Source organism: Protopterus annectens, chromosome 13.part0 (genome assembly GCF_019279795.1).
Source record: "Protopterus annectens isolate FY-2018-M chromosome 13.part0, PAN1.0, whole genome shotgun sequence".
Lineage (NCBI taxonomy): Eukaryota > Metazoa > Chordata > Ceratodontiformes > Protopteridae > Protopterus > Protopterus annectens.
This window is the reverse complement of record NC_056747.1, coordinates 1,180,954,394-1,180,969,164: the sequence shown is the minus strand read 5'-3', so window position 1 is coordinate 1,180,969,164 and position 14,771 is coordinate 1,180,954,394.

Sequence of the window (14,771 nt, the reverse complement as noted above, 5' to 3'; positions counted from 1 at the left end):
GTTATAGATGACACAAACACTGAAACAATAGTGCAGGGTGGTTTGGTAGTCTATGAGAAGATTTAAAGACAGGGGAAACAGGAGGCAGACAAATCACAATCAGCATTCACTGTCAACAATTACAAAGTTCTGTGGTTTGGGAATAATAACCTTTGGGGGCTGAACCATGAATACAGAAAGAGAAAGGCAATGGATGGCGTGAGTTACAAAGAAAGGCTAAAAATGGTGTGGAAGTATCCAAAATAAGAAAGGAGCATAAAATAACTTCATGAAACAATGAAGGACGGTAGTGAGTTGTCCATTTCAATATGAAAGTCTAAAGAAGGAGTAGAATATGCATTTAACAGTAGGAGAGGACATGGTTAATGTCTGACATGAGGAAATGCTACTTCAAGAAAAGGTGGTGTAGCACTTTAACAAGCTTTGAGAAAGTATAATTGACTACAATACTATGATAGGAATCCAGAGGGCATGTCATAGGTAGAAAATATAAGGGAAGAGTGTGGGTGTTCATCTTCAGATTGTTATCTGCAGCTGATGGGCACACATGCTAGATTTTGAACTTCTTCTGCCAGCAGAAATGTACATTTATATACGGTGATGTTTAACTGTGACTTGGTGTTATATAGTACTAATCATGATTCATTGGTCGTACTGTTTTAGCAATGATGGCAAAGCCAGTATGGATGAAAGATAATGGGAGTAGATAAACCAGCATGACAGAAAAAAACTCATTATTATTCATGAATTTTGTTTTTTTTTAAAATGATATTCCTTGCCTTTTATAAACAAGTCCATTCTACAAAATAATTTTTTCTGGTACCTGTAAGCAGGTATACGGTGCTAGAGTGGGTTTTGTGCAACTGATGGTGTGCCACTGAGACAGCGTGTTTTTAAGTAGGTTCTTCAGTTTCATATAAGGAGGGAATAAAACGTAGAATGCTAGATAAAGTTACTTTTAAGACCAAAAATACAGGTAGTGTACTACAGCTAAAAAGATTTATTTTATGTAAAGAAATAGTCAAGTTGCAGTGTTATTGTAGAAGTGGTACATAACAGAAAGCAACAGCAAAAGGCGAATGGAGCTGGAGGAAGGTTTTCCCAGATTACCTTACGGTAAATGAGCAATGTTAGCACTATTTAAATAACTATGCTCAAGAAGGGTTTGAGTATGTGACTTACAGACACGAGAATGGAATATTATGGATATAAGGATGGGTAGCATAGTGGGTCCTAACTTAAGGGTTTTTTTTAATAAATATGGAAACATGAAAGATATGCTCATTTACTCTGATTTTATACTACCCCAAAGCCTGTCTCAAAATGTTTAGTGGGTTCAAGGAATGTCGGAATTACAACTTTTTTGTTTCGCCGTAAAAGTGAATTACTGTGTTTGCCCTGTAGATGGCACTTTTGTATGTGTCAGGGATATTATTACTTCAGCTGTTATTAGCTTTCCCCTTGTTGAATATTTAAATCCAATAACTCATATCAAAAATAACATACTCGAGAAAAAAAATCACTGGCAATTTGAACATTTGCAGAAGAATGAATAAACTGAGTTACAACAAAATGCGAAATGAACTAAGCTTAGGGACCACATATATGTCAGATAATATTTAAAATATGCAACCATACTGTCTCCTAGTTTAAAAAAAAATCCATTAAGATGTTGCTTTTAACTCAAAAGCATGTAAAAGCAAGATTCGGAGTAGTCACTTTGTAAATTGCCATAATACTTCTGTAGCTTCTTTCAGATTCATGTATTTGAAACATGTGCCATCAAGGAAAGGGATTAATAAACTAAATACACTTCAAAATAAGCTTACGTTATTTATAACTAAATTATTATAAACCGTTTGGTATAAACAAAACATTTGATGCCTTACTGGCTTTAGAAACTGAATTCATTTAAATAATTTCTATGAACAAAATATTGGATGTGAAGGATTTCCTTTAAATATTTTGTATGCCTGCCATTTCACATCACAAGAACATTGGAATTGCTTAGTGCTTGATTACTGACTTGTTTTGACCTATAAATGGTAAAGATTCCTGATGTGATTTACAGCTCCTCGAATGGACTTGCTCCTGCGGTGACAGGAACTCGGCTGTAAATCAAGAACACAAAGCTGTTATTGTGTTGAGGAAAATGAAGTGTGAATATTTCATTTTTTTTTTAGTTGCTGTCTTTATTAATGTTAGAATGCAGCAAAGAAGGTAGTTGGGGGCACACAGAAAAATGGGAAGCGGCATTACCAGTAGAAAACAAGAAGCTAGTATTCCCCACTGTTGACATTGTTGAGACATCATCTGTAGGACTGTCTGTGCTGTTTTCTAAAGGCTTCTTCTTCACAAAAAAAAGTCAGTCCGAGAACAGCAATAAAACAGTACGTGAACTATACATGGACCTATATGTAATAAGTATAATTCTAAAAAATAAAGGAGGGAGATGGCATTGTGACCATGATAGACAGCATCTCAAGGGAATCATTGGAGTAATGTACTGACATTCTAAGACAGAGATGTAAGACAAAAATACATTATTATAGGATACGGTGAGGATACCTAAGGCAGATGTGAGGAAGTATACTTTTACAGACAAGGTGGTAAAGAGTTCTACTATGAAATACTAAGTGGCAAAACTTTAAGCATTAGACATACTAAAAACTATTGCCTTAAATACAAAAGGGTGAAAAATAAAGTGTAAGTGCTTTTTGCAGGAGAGTAAAAGGAAAATGCATTTATAATCGCTTCTAGGTTGCATTCATTTTGTTTGTTAATAAAAGCAGTGAGAATTTTCGTACTGAAGGTCTGTCAAGCAGATGTTCAAAACTGTGTAATATAAAAGAACAGCTTTATGCAGGTTGTGGCATAAGTCCTGAAATTATTTTTACTTGCTTTCTATCTTTTCCAGTCTTCATCAGTAGAAAAGTGAAGAGTGCTACTCAAAAGTTATGACTTTATTTTCAGTAAATCCATAGTTTGTATCTACTTGTGACCAAGTGATTTATAATCTGTGTTGGAGTAACTAATGCTTGAAGTCAGGAATATTTTTTTCTGATGAAGCCTCATTTTTTAGATGAAAGCGCTAAAATGTTACAATAAATGTGTTTTGGTTCGCTGAATCTTATTGCTAACATGTCCTGGTTCACTTATACAGATTTCGGTTAATTTATTGTGAAGTCAGGAACATGCCAAAAAGGTATCCCTCAGAACATTTAGCATTCATAAGAACCTTTACCAGAGAATGGGGGTGCCATGTGGTGACACAGACACTGACACAGGACACAGGCTTGACTGTATACAGCATAAAAAGAACAAAATGGGACTTAAAGTTTATAACATTTCCTCTCCTGAATCGTGCCCTGTACACAGACCTTATGTAATAGTGTAATTGACATCTCCTAAACAGTGGTAAACCACAATGCTCTTATACCAATGACAGGTGTCCCCCAAGGTTCTCTTCTGATGTCTAAGTTGGCCTTGTTTAACACTGGTTATTTAGTTCTGCTGTTACCGAATTTAACAAAACTTTAGAGGCCTATGATCTGATTATGTCTAAGGGGACAAAAAGAGAAACTAATTATACAGGAACCTACGGAATAAAATTACCTTGTTATGTCACTGTCTGTTCAACAGTATGGTACAGTGAATATTAGAAAGAAAATGTTTCTGACATTTCTCATCCCACTCAAACTGGGAGTAAAGTAGAAGACTTTAAACTTTAAATGATATGATAGTTAGGATTAAGGAATACATACACCTGGGTATGGTTAGACACAGCTCTGTCTTTTCAGTGTTGATGGTGGATGGAATTCATATAAAATTTGAATATCATGCAAGGAGACTGCAGTACATAATTGCCTTGCTGCTTAATAACACAGCCTTCTTCTACTGAGCAGTAAAGTTCTTCACAGGCATGTGATTTAAATACCACAGACTGTGGGCTTAGCATATTTAAATTAGACCTTGGAACATTATACCACAGTGCACTCAGGATCCTTGCATAGATGTCCGTGCTATGCAAAATCCATGCAAAGTCTTGCATAAAATGTATAATTGTGCACATCAGTTAGCTACATGCACAAAATGCATACTTATGTGCATCAGTTAACTGCATACACAAAAAGCATGTGTTTCAATTAGCTACATGTATAAAATGGATAATTGTGTCAATTAACTGCATGCATAAAATGCATAATTGTGTGCATCAATTAGCTGCATGCATAAAGTGCATAATTGTGAGCATCAGTTTGTTGCTTTGCACTTATGCATTACAATGGCAGACTCTGAGAAGTTCAATGTGGACTAGCTTCACCATGTTCAGATTGCCAATCTATGTAAGTAGCACAGAATTACATATTTGATAGTGTTTATGTAAAATATGAATATGTGTCTCTGTGTGAGCATGTGTGTGTGTGTGTGTGTCTGTATGTGTGTGTGTGTGTGTGTGTGTGTGTATGAGACACCCACTGCTAGAAGTCAGCTGTGGCTGACATGGACATGGATAATGTAGATGCAGACTTTGTTGGCACTAGGTATATGTATATTTGTGTGCATGCATGTATCTGTGTGTGTGTGTGTGTGTGCGTGTGTGTGTGTGTGTGTGTGTGTGTGTGTGCACATGTGCATCTGGTGTGTGTGTGTGTGTGTGTGTGTGTGTGATGTACATGTGGCATGTGTGCGTTTGTGTGTGTGTGTGTTGTACATGTGGTATGTGTGTCTATGTGTGTGTGTGTGTGTGTGTGTGTGTGTGTGTGTGTGTGTGTGTGTGTGCATGCGTGCACGCGTGTGTGTGTGTGTGTGTGTGTGTGTGTGTGTGTGTGTGTGTGTGACTGCTTGAGTCTCTCTGCAAATGTGCATGTAGTTTTCCTGTCTATAGTTTATACTGCATGACAGGGAAAGCTGCGTAGATCATACGGAAAGAGAGAGAGAGAGAGAGAGAGAGATGAGCTACAGTGTCTGTTCTACTCATCTACCCTTGTCAGATAGCCATTTGGGTAAGTAATTCTCTAGAGGATATGTCTGCACATGCGTGTGTGTGTGTGTGTGTGTGTGTGTGTGTGTGTGTGTGTGTGTGTGTGTATGTCCATACGTCAGAGAGACTATGTGATTACATAGGTATGCCTGTGTGTCTTTGAGTACCTGGGTGCAAGAAATATGTTTCTTTGTACATACCTGGGCTATTTACTAATGCATGATGGTGCAGTGCTCAGCTTACATCTTAGTTATGCAAATGATGTATTAATGTGATTCAGCCCAATGCAGGTTGTGCGTGACTGTGCAATGCATTGATTTTAGGCCATTTCATCTTTTTCTCAGCAATGTGAGTTTGTAAGTCGTGCTACTGTGAGCATAAGTATGAAGTCCATCCAAAATGCTGAAGCAGCTGAAACTGAGCCATAGGCTTACTTATTTGCACATGTTTGAATCTAGAAGGGTATTAGTATTAATCTGCTGAAGTTAGAATATGGGCAGCTAATCATTAGCCTTGATTTGGTGCATATTGTTTGTATTTACAAGCCGCACTTGACAATATTTGTTGATCCATTTCACATTTGGATCCTCTGGAGCATGAATGACTACATCTGCAGAGAGCAAGGTGGCTTTCTGTCACAGCTCATGCCACTCTATGGAATACTATACAGTCCCTTAGGTCATATGCTAGAAGCAACCTCATTATGTACTGACAATTTGGGATCAAAGGGCCCTGAACTTAAAATGATTGATATCTAATTGAGTTGCAAAAGAAAGACATTTAGTATATCACTAGAACCACGTGGAGTCTATTGTCCCAACAGGTTATGTATGAGTAAAAATGTGTTTGTTTGAACAAAGCTTCTGAAATAAGTATAGTCAAATCTCACTGTTTCAAGTAAAATGGTTCATTACCTTTCATAAATGTCTGCGAGGCTATATGTTTTATAGTTTTCAGTTAGAACTTTGTGTTGTCAGGCATATTTTGCCTTGCAATAGCTTAATGTTTTAATTGCTGTCATTACCTCCCTCCCTCCTTTGTAAATGCCGCGGTGGTATGGCGGTAGCATTGTTACCTCACAGCAAGAGGTTCTCCCGTTTGATTCTCGGTGTGGCTTGGGAGTGCCTTCTGTGTAGAGTCTGCATGTCCTCCTCGTGGTTGGGTAGCATTCCAAATACATGCGTGCTTGCCTTCCTTGAAGGTTGGGCGTCGAGCTGTCACCTCGGCGTTACGTAAAAATCTACTGGTAATCATTAGTGGACCGGAGTTCTGCTGTAATGACCCCTTACCGGGAAAAGCCGAAAGACAAACAACAACCTCCTTTGTGCCCTTACCTATCTGATTACCTTTCCACTTCCTAATGATGTCTTTCAGTATCTTAATACATGTAATCTACCGTATCAAGCATTACCCTCTGTGATCCATTATGACTTGTACCTCGTAAAGTTACTGTGATTCATACGCATGTTTTATAAATGATATTTTCTGCCATTTGCACCTTTTGTCCATGTTGTAACTGAAAAGGATTCTCAGACAAGTCTTATTATCTACTTAAGAAAGAATAGAAGGAAAGAAAAAAGAAAGAAAACTGTCCCTAATTTCTTAAAATTTACACGTCTAGTATAATACTAATTAAAATACAAATAAAATATCTTTCTTTGTACCATTTCTACTTCCTGCTTCTTACGAAAAAAAAAGACAAAACATCATGCCCAGAATAGAAAATGTGATGCACCAGAATATATTACTGTGAACTGGATGTTTAAAAGACTGCATTAAAAAGAACCACACTTAGTCTGTTGTTGCACAAACATGCATTTTTATTGTTTAAATATGCTTGTTGAGTCGTTACACAGATAATTCAGCAATACTTTCATAGCTCTCAACTTTCCATATCCATAATGAGGAACACTACCTCTCATAATGAGGAACAAACGGGCAAAATGTGGAACACTTAACTGACAACTTAGTAATAGCTTCAGCAAAGAAACTCACAGGTAGTTAAAAGGTATTACATTACTTTTCATACATCTTTCTTTAGTGCTTGTTTAAACTTTGTTGTTCTATTTTTTCTTGGAGCTTCCCTCTCCCTGGGCCTTGGCTGAAAATGGGCATTGTACCCAGTTGGACTTTCCCAGTAAAGAAAAGCAAATAAATAAAACTGCAGAAGGAAACTCAACAAAATATGTTTGCCCACATTATCAGAACATGGAATAGAATTATGTCAAATTTATCACACATACTTTGAATAATGGAAAGCATAATTACAACTAATACAAATAACTTCTTCCAGTATATCTATGCGCAAAAGAAGAAAAAAATAATTACAAATTTGACAAAAAATGTGCAAACAAGTCAAAGACAGCAATGTCTGATCAGAAAAAAAAACAAAAAAAAAACAGAAATATACGAAAGTGAAGCAACAAAATGTTTAGTCAGCAGGAAGGTGGGTGTGGCATAGCTAAGGTTTAAGTCCAGATACAAGGATCACAATACACTGGTGTGGATTAGTTAGCAGCTCCATGGAACAACTTGGCAACTGACATGACTATGAATTGTTCAGCTGGAATAGGTCTGTGCTGTCCCAGTGAGCATCTTACCCACCCACACTACAACTACACAACAGCACAAATCCAAGCACCCCATGATACAAAACAGTACAAATCGTAGCTACCCACACTACAACTACACAACAGCACAAATCCAAGCACCCCGTGATACAAAGCAGTACAAATCATAGCTACTCACACTACAACTACACAACAGCACAAATCCAAGCACCGCATGATACAAAGCAGTACAAATCATAGCTACCCACACTACACTGCAGCACAAATCCTAGAAAACCACCATGCAAAGCAGTACAGATCCTACCCACCCATAGTACATAGCAGCACAAATCCTAGCAACCCACGCTATTCAGCAGAACAGATCTTGACTACCAATGCTACACAGCAGCACAAATCTTAGCAACCCATGATACAAAGCAGTACAGATCATAGCTACCCACACTACACAGCAGCACAAATCCTAGCAACCCACGCTGTTTAGCAGTACAGATCTTAACAACCAATGTTACACAGCAGCACCAATCCTAGCAACCCATGATACAAAGCAGTACAGATTGTAGCTACCCACGCTACACAGCAGCACAAATCCTAGCAACCCATGATACAAAGCAGTACAGATCATAGCTACCTACACTACACAGCAGCACAAATCCTAGCAACCCACGCTGTTTAGCAGTACAGATCTTAACAACCAATGTTACACAGCAGCACCAGTCCTAGCAACCCATGATATAAAGCAGTACAGATTGTAGCTATCCATGCTACACAGCAGCACAAATCCTACCAACCCATGATACAAAGCAGTACAGATTGTAGCTACCCACACTACACAGCAGCACAAATCCTAGCAACCCACACTGTTTAGCAGTACAGATCTTAACAACCAATGTTACACAGCAGCACAAATCCTAGCAACCCATGATACAAAGCAGTACAGATTGTAGCTACCCACACTACACAGCAGCACAAATCCTAGCAACCCATGATACAAAGCAGATACAGATTGTAGCTACCCACACTACACAGCAGCACAAATCCTAGTAAACCATGCTATACAGCAGTACAGATCTTAGCAACCACATTACGCAGCAGTGCAATTCCTAGCAACCCATGATGCAAAGCAGTACAGATCCTAGCAATACACACTACACAGCAGTACATATCCTAGCAACCCATGATACAAAGCAGTACAGATCCTAGCAATACACACTACACAGCAGTACATATCCTAGCAACCCATGATACAAAGCAGTACAGATCCTAGCAATACACAGTACACAACAGTACATATCCTGGTAAGCCACACTACATGGCAGCACAGATCCTAGCAACCCATGCTAAACAGCAGCACACATTCTAGCAACCCACTCTGCAAAGCAGTACACATTCTGCAAACTCACAGTATACAGAAGCACAGATCCTGTCAATCTCCATTACATAAGAATACAGAGAGAAGGATTTAATGTAGACAAAATCTCCTGGCTTTTTCAAAGTTTGTACAGGTGTTGGCACAGTCTTTGACAGACTGTGTTCTTAACATGCAACACCAGTTTTGATAAAATGTTAAGTGACTTCTGAAAGATGATGGGGTATACCAATCATTTGAAATATGTTTTCTTAACTCATTTTACCTAAATGAGAAGGTAAATGGTAAGCTTTAACCAAATCTGTTAAGAAATTTTGTGGAGCTACCAGCCACCCTAATGGGTGGTGCCACAAAAAGCCCCAGAGACCATCTGCAGCTATCATGGATCCACCTCATGCATTAAGAATCATTATTCTGATTCTGGAAAGATAACAATTCCTCTAAACAAATACCGGTGTAAGTTTTGTGAAGTCGCTACAAAAATGACGCCTGAACAGGATAAGACAGTGCAGCGTATCTTGCAACCATATCTGCAAAGCTATTTCCTCTGGATATGGAAGAATCATTCTTTTTATGTGCAGCACATTTAACCACAGAAAGTTACCTTGCTAAAAGTACTGCATTCAGTAAAAAATAGCATTTCTAGTAACCGTCACTGATGAAGTCAACTCTTTCTCTCCAAAGTGTCCCAAAATCATGAATTACCTATAGTGTGAGTTTGTGAAAAGAGTAACTGACTTGTCCTTTGCTATTTTATAGGTTTCAGTAATAGCCACATGTTCAGCTGTTTGAGCAGACACATTTCCATGTAACTGTCTAGTTAAATTCTGTCATATGTACAAAATGAAAATGCTGCTACTAATGTTCTATCTTCTTATCGAACACAGGAACTGTCAACCAAAATGAACAATTTGGGATTCAGTAATGGAACAGAGTTAACAATAACAACACAATTATGGGATTCTTCTTCATCCGCTGTGGGATTCAAAGAAGTAGGATTAAGTGGTGGACATCAAACAATCTGTAAAGAAGGATTATTAAGTAAAGACAATTCATTATTAGACAATCGTGCTGCAGATAAGAATTGCATCTTAGTCTTTAATAACAATGCCTGTAGAGAAGGTGGAACTGCAATGTAGACCTTGTGCCTGAGAGTTACAGCAGCTGCCATTTCTACCAAGCATGGTGTCATGACCTCCACCCTAAGGCAGTGGAGGAATAATACTGCTACAGAGATCAAAATTTATACTAAAGTAACCAATAGGTTGAAAAACCATCATTTCAACATTCTGCTAATAGTCCTAATGCTACTTTATTTCTTTGACAACAGAACAAGAAAAATCTTTTTGAATAATCTGGAAGTCCAAGTTCAGGAGGATTTGAAAGTAGTTTTCAACTGAATTAAAGCTTGCTAATGATGGTCCTACAAGGGTAAAGGTTCAGGGGTATCTTTCTTTAGTAATTCCAGTAATGGTTTTACTACTTCTGCAAAGTTAAAAATCCATTATCAACAATAAGTTGTCAGTCCCAGAAAAGCTTGTAACTGTTTTAATATTGTGTGACATGGTGCATCTTGTATCACAGCAATGTGTGAAGGCAAGATTTGTCTGGAACCTTCTGAAATAAGATGCCCCAAGTATTGAACTGGAGACTTCCATAACTGCAATTTATCCTTACTGACTTTGAATCTTAGTAATGCTAGCTTTTTTAAAAGAAAGATAGTATCCTGTTTACAGTCATGAGGGGATTTGAAAGCTAAAAGTAGATCATCTGTGTATTGAATTAGAGTAGCCCCACATGTAAATTTAACCTTGTCTAATTATTTCTTCATTTCCCTCAAGAAAAGAGTAGGTGATTTGACATATCCTTGGAATAATCTTGTCCAAGTGTCCTACTGCTAATTATATGTAAACACAAACAGATACTGGTTATCTGGGAGTATAGGAACAGAAAGGAAAGCAGAAGAAATATGAATCACTGAGAAGGTAGTTGCATCGGCTAAGAACTTGTTGTATTCAACTGGACGTATAAGAGAATTTAAGTACCTTTATCTGCACTTTTTTTCAAATAATACAGTATTTAAATTGATTTAACTGTGTTGCATGATTATTAACTGAACTGGAAGTTTTGACTCTGCTCTTCAGTTAGTGCTGCTTGAATTTTATTATTTGTTAGTAATTGCAGGTGTGGGGTAGCCACATTCTTTGATTTCCTGTCCTTGCCTATTTAAGTGGTACAGTGTGAAATATTTTCTGCTTAAAAACCTCAGCTTTGTCTGGCTAAGAACTACTTGTATTCAACTGGACTTATAAGAGAATTTAAGTACCTTTATCTGCACTTTTTTTTTTTCAAATAATACAGTATTTAAATTGATTTAACTGTGTTGCATGATTATTAACTGAACTGGAAGTTTTGACTCTGCTCTTCAGTTAGTGCTGCTTGAATTTTATTATTTGTTAGTAATTGCAGGTGTGGGGTAGCCACATTCTTTGATTTCCTGTCCTTGCCTACTTAAGTGGTACAGTGTGAAATATTTTCTGCTTAAAAACCTCAGCTTTGGCCGGCTAAGAACTTGTTGTATTCAACTGGACGTATAAGAGAATTTAAGTACCTTTATCTGCACTTTTTATTTTCAAAAAAATACAGTATTTAAATTGATTTTAACTGTGTGGAAGGAATATTAACTGAACTGGAAGTTTTGACTCTGCTCTTCAGTTAGTGCTGCTTGAATTTTATTATTTGTTAGTAATTGCAGGTGTGGGGGTAGCCACATTCTTTGATTTCCTGTCCTTGCCTATTTAAGTGGTACAGTATGAAATATTTTCTGCTTACAAACCTCAGCTTTGGCCGGCTAAGAACTTGTTGTATTCAACTGGACGTATAAGAGAATTTAAGTACCTTTATCTGCATGTTTTTGTTTTGGTGTTAATCTTAGTGGCCTTGCAACTGCCCGCCCCTCTTGTAAATTTGTGTTTGGATACTCCTTCTGGGCCCATCTCATTTGCCCATTTGTTCACTCAACTGAGTGCAGTGAGATCATATTCTGATTTCAGGCACTCCTACTGTGTACAAAGAGAGCATCTGGGAAACAGAAAAAAAAAAAAAAAAATTAAGCTTGTTTCCTGCCTTTCCTGTTAAGTGGTATAGACTATTTGTAGGCTTCTGAGCCCCCAAGCCCTTCTGTGTTGGAGGGAAGCCTTCTAGCTTAGTTTTTTTTCTTATAACTAGCCAGTTTTCTAGTTTCAGCACTCAAATCTGTTTCTTTGATCTCAGCACTTGTTCAGAAAAAAAAAAAAAAAAAAAAAATGTCATCTGCTTTTACTGTACTTGTGTTTCTACCTACTTTTTTTACTTTTGCATCATCTTAAAAGTACTCAATTGTATTTATTACTGCTTGGTGTAACTCATTCTAAGCCTTTTGGTTTAAACACTTGGGCTTCGGACCAGTTGTTTTGCACTGAGAGGGTTTGTGGTCTGCACTGTAGTGGCAGAACAGGTAGCTTACATCCCTCTAGGTTGGGAACTGCTGATTAAGGGCTCAGTGTCTGTTATTCTAAAAGTGTATTAATTCTGGTTTAAGCACTTGGGCTTTCAGGCCAGTTATTTTACATTAAGAGGGTTATTGGTCTGCACTCTTGTGGGAGGAGAGGCTGGACTCTGCCCTTCTGAGCTGGGAATTTCTGGTTAAAGGCTTATAGTGCATGCATATCTGAACTGCTTCTTACTGAAGTTGGTGCGCCTTGTTTGCTGTGGCATAGACTGGATTCGGGCCTGCTGGATCTAGCTTTATTTGTGTAACTTGAGCACTAATCCAGGCATTCTCTAAAGTATTCAATTGTATTTATTACTGCTTGGTAGTAACTTGATTAAAGTGTAGCTATCATTCTAAGTCTTTTGGATTAAGCGCTTGGGCTTCAGACCAGTTGTTTTACATTAGGAAGGTTTGTGGCATGCACTGTGGTGGCAGGACAGGTAGCTTTCATCCTTCTAAGTTGGGAACTGCTGATTGAGAGCCCAGTGTCTGTTATTCTTAAAGTGTATTAGTTCTGGTTTAAGCACTTGGGCTTCAGGCCAGTTATTTTACATTAAGAAGGTTTGTGGTCTGCATTCTTGTGGGAGAAGAGGCTGGACTCTGCCCTTCTGAGCTGGGAATTTCTGGTTAAAGGTTTATAGTGCCTGAATATTTGAACTGTATCTTACTGAAATTGGTACACCTTGTTTGTTGTAGCATAGACTAGATCCAGGCCTGCTGAATCTAGCTTTGTTTACATGCTTGTTGTTTGTTTGCTTGTTATTTCCCTGGAACGCTAATTCCACCTAATACGCGGCTTCTCAGCACTTCTGTGGATCACTAGTGATATCTGCATTGCTTACTGTACTTATTTCCTTGTTTCACTTGAAAGAAAGTTACTGTTTGTCGTTTTTGCATTTAAGTTACCTGTAACACATTGCACTTAAGTTACCTGGCACTTGCTCACTAAAGCAATTATATAAGTCAGCACTAAAAATTAAAAGCACTACACCCTCACTCCCCACTGGCCCTTGTTTTCAATTATTAAGGAATTCCCAATATTATTCTAGCATGTCCAAAGGTCAGTTGTCAATCTCCTCTCCAGTCCAGCTGGTGAATCTGGGAATCTTGAGGCAATGTTACAACTGCCTCATGTACACAGACAACCCTCTCCTCCTCCCAACAAATTCCAACCCATGTGAGAGATGCAACCATATAGCCAAACTGGAGGCTAAGCTCTCTCAACTCAGTACTGGCATAACCAGTCAGGAGGAGAAGGAAACCACACTCACTACAATTCCAGTCTCACATAGACCTACCACGACAGCAAACCAAACACATAATCACACAAAAACATACTTGGAGGCTCTAAATAAAGATCTGCCTAAGCAGCAGAGACCTCCAAAGCAGACACCCAAGCAACCGCTACCCCAAAACAAAACACGTGCAACACATATCTCACAAAGCCAGTGTGCCGAACAGTCACAGCCCTTAAGACTAAACAACACACCTGATACACTTGTAATAGGTGACTCTATCGTCAGGCACACTGACGTCCCGCTCACCAGGCTGAACAAGGAGAGGGTCACGGTGAGCAGCCTGTCGGGCGCTAGGATCCGCCACATAACACAAGCACTCAGGTCACTCCAAGGCAAGTACAAATATGACTCAGTCATTGTCCATGCTGGTGTGAATGACCTGAGACGTACCTCCCTGGACTACATGAAAAGAGACATAAAGGAGCTCTCTGAGCATGTAGCCCAGGCCGGTATGACCCTGCCCTTGAGTAGCATCTTACCCTCACCAAGAATGATGGCACAATATGAAGACAAGATGATCAATTTCAACAATTGGCTTAAGTACTGGTGTCATTCAAAGGAGATCCAATGCCTGTCAGCTTGGGATGATATGCTCGACAAGCCACGATGCTTCGCTAGGGACGGCTTGCACCTGACACCCCTGGGCTTTTGGATATTGGCAAAGGCTCTTGCTACCCCCATAGTGCCTTTTTTAGGCAAGGCTCAAAAGACAAACCCACCTCCATAGGTATCACAAGGGATAAGAAACTAAGAGTAATGCTACTCAACGCCAGAAGTCTAAACCTCAAGATGCACGACTCAAACTCTCCTTAGCATGGAGAACATCGATATCTGTGCAGTAACAGAAACCTGGTTCAGGGCTCCCGAGAGCACCCCAGCACTACCAGGTTATACCTCATACCATGCTTTTCGGCCCTAAAACTTGGATCGAACCACAAAAGGAGGGGGAGTATCGATATTCATCAAAGATACCCACACCTCCAGGTTGGTGGCAAAGCACGAAGCATCAGAGCCTATCCATGTG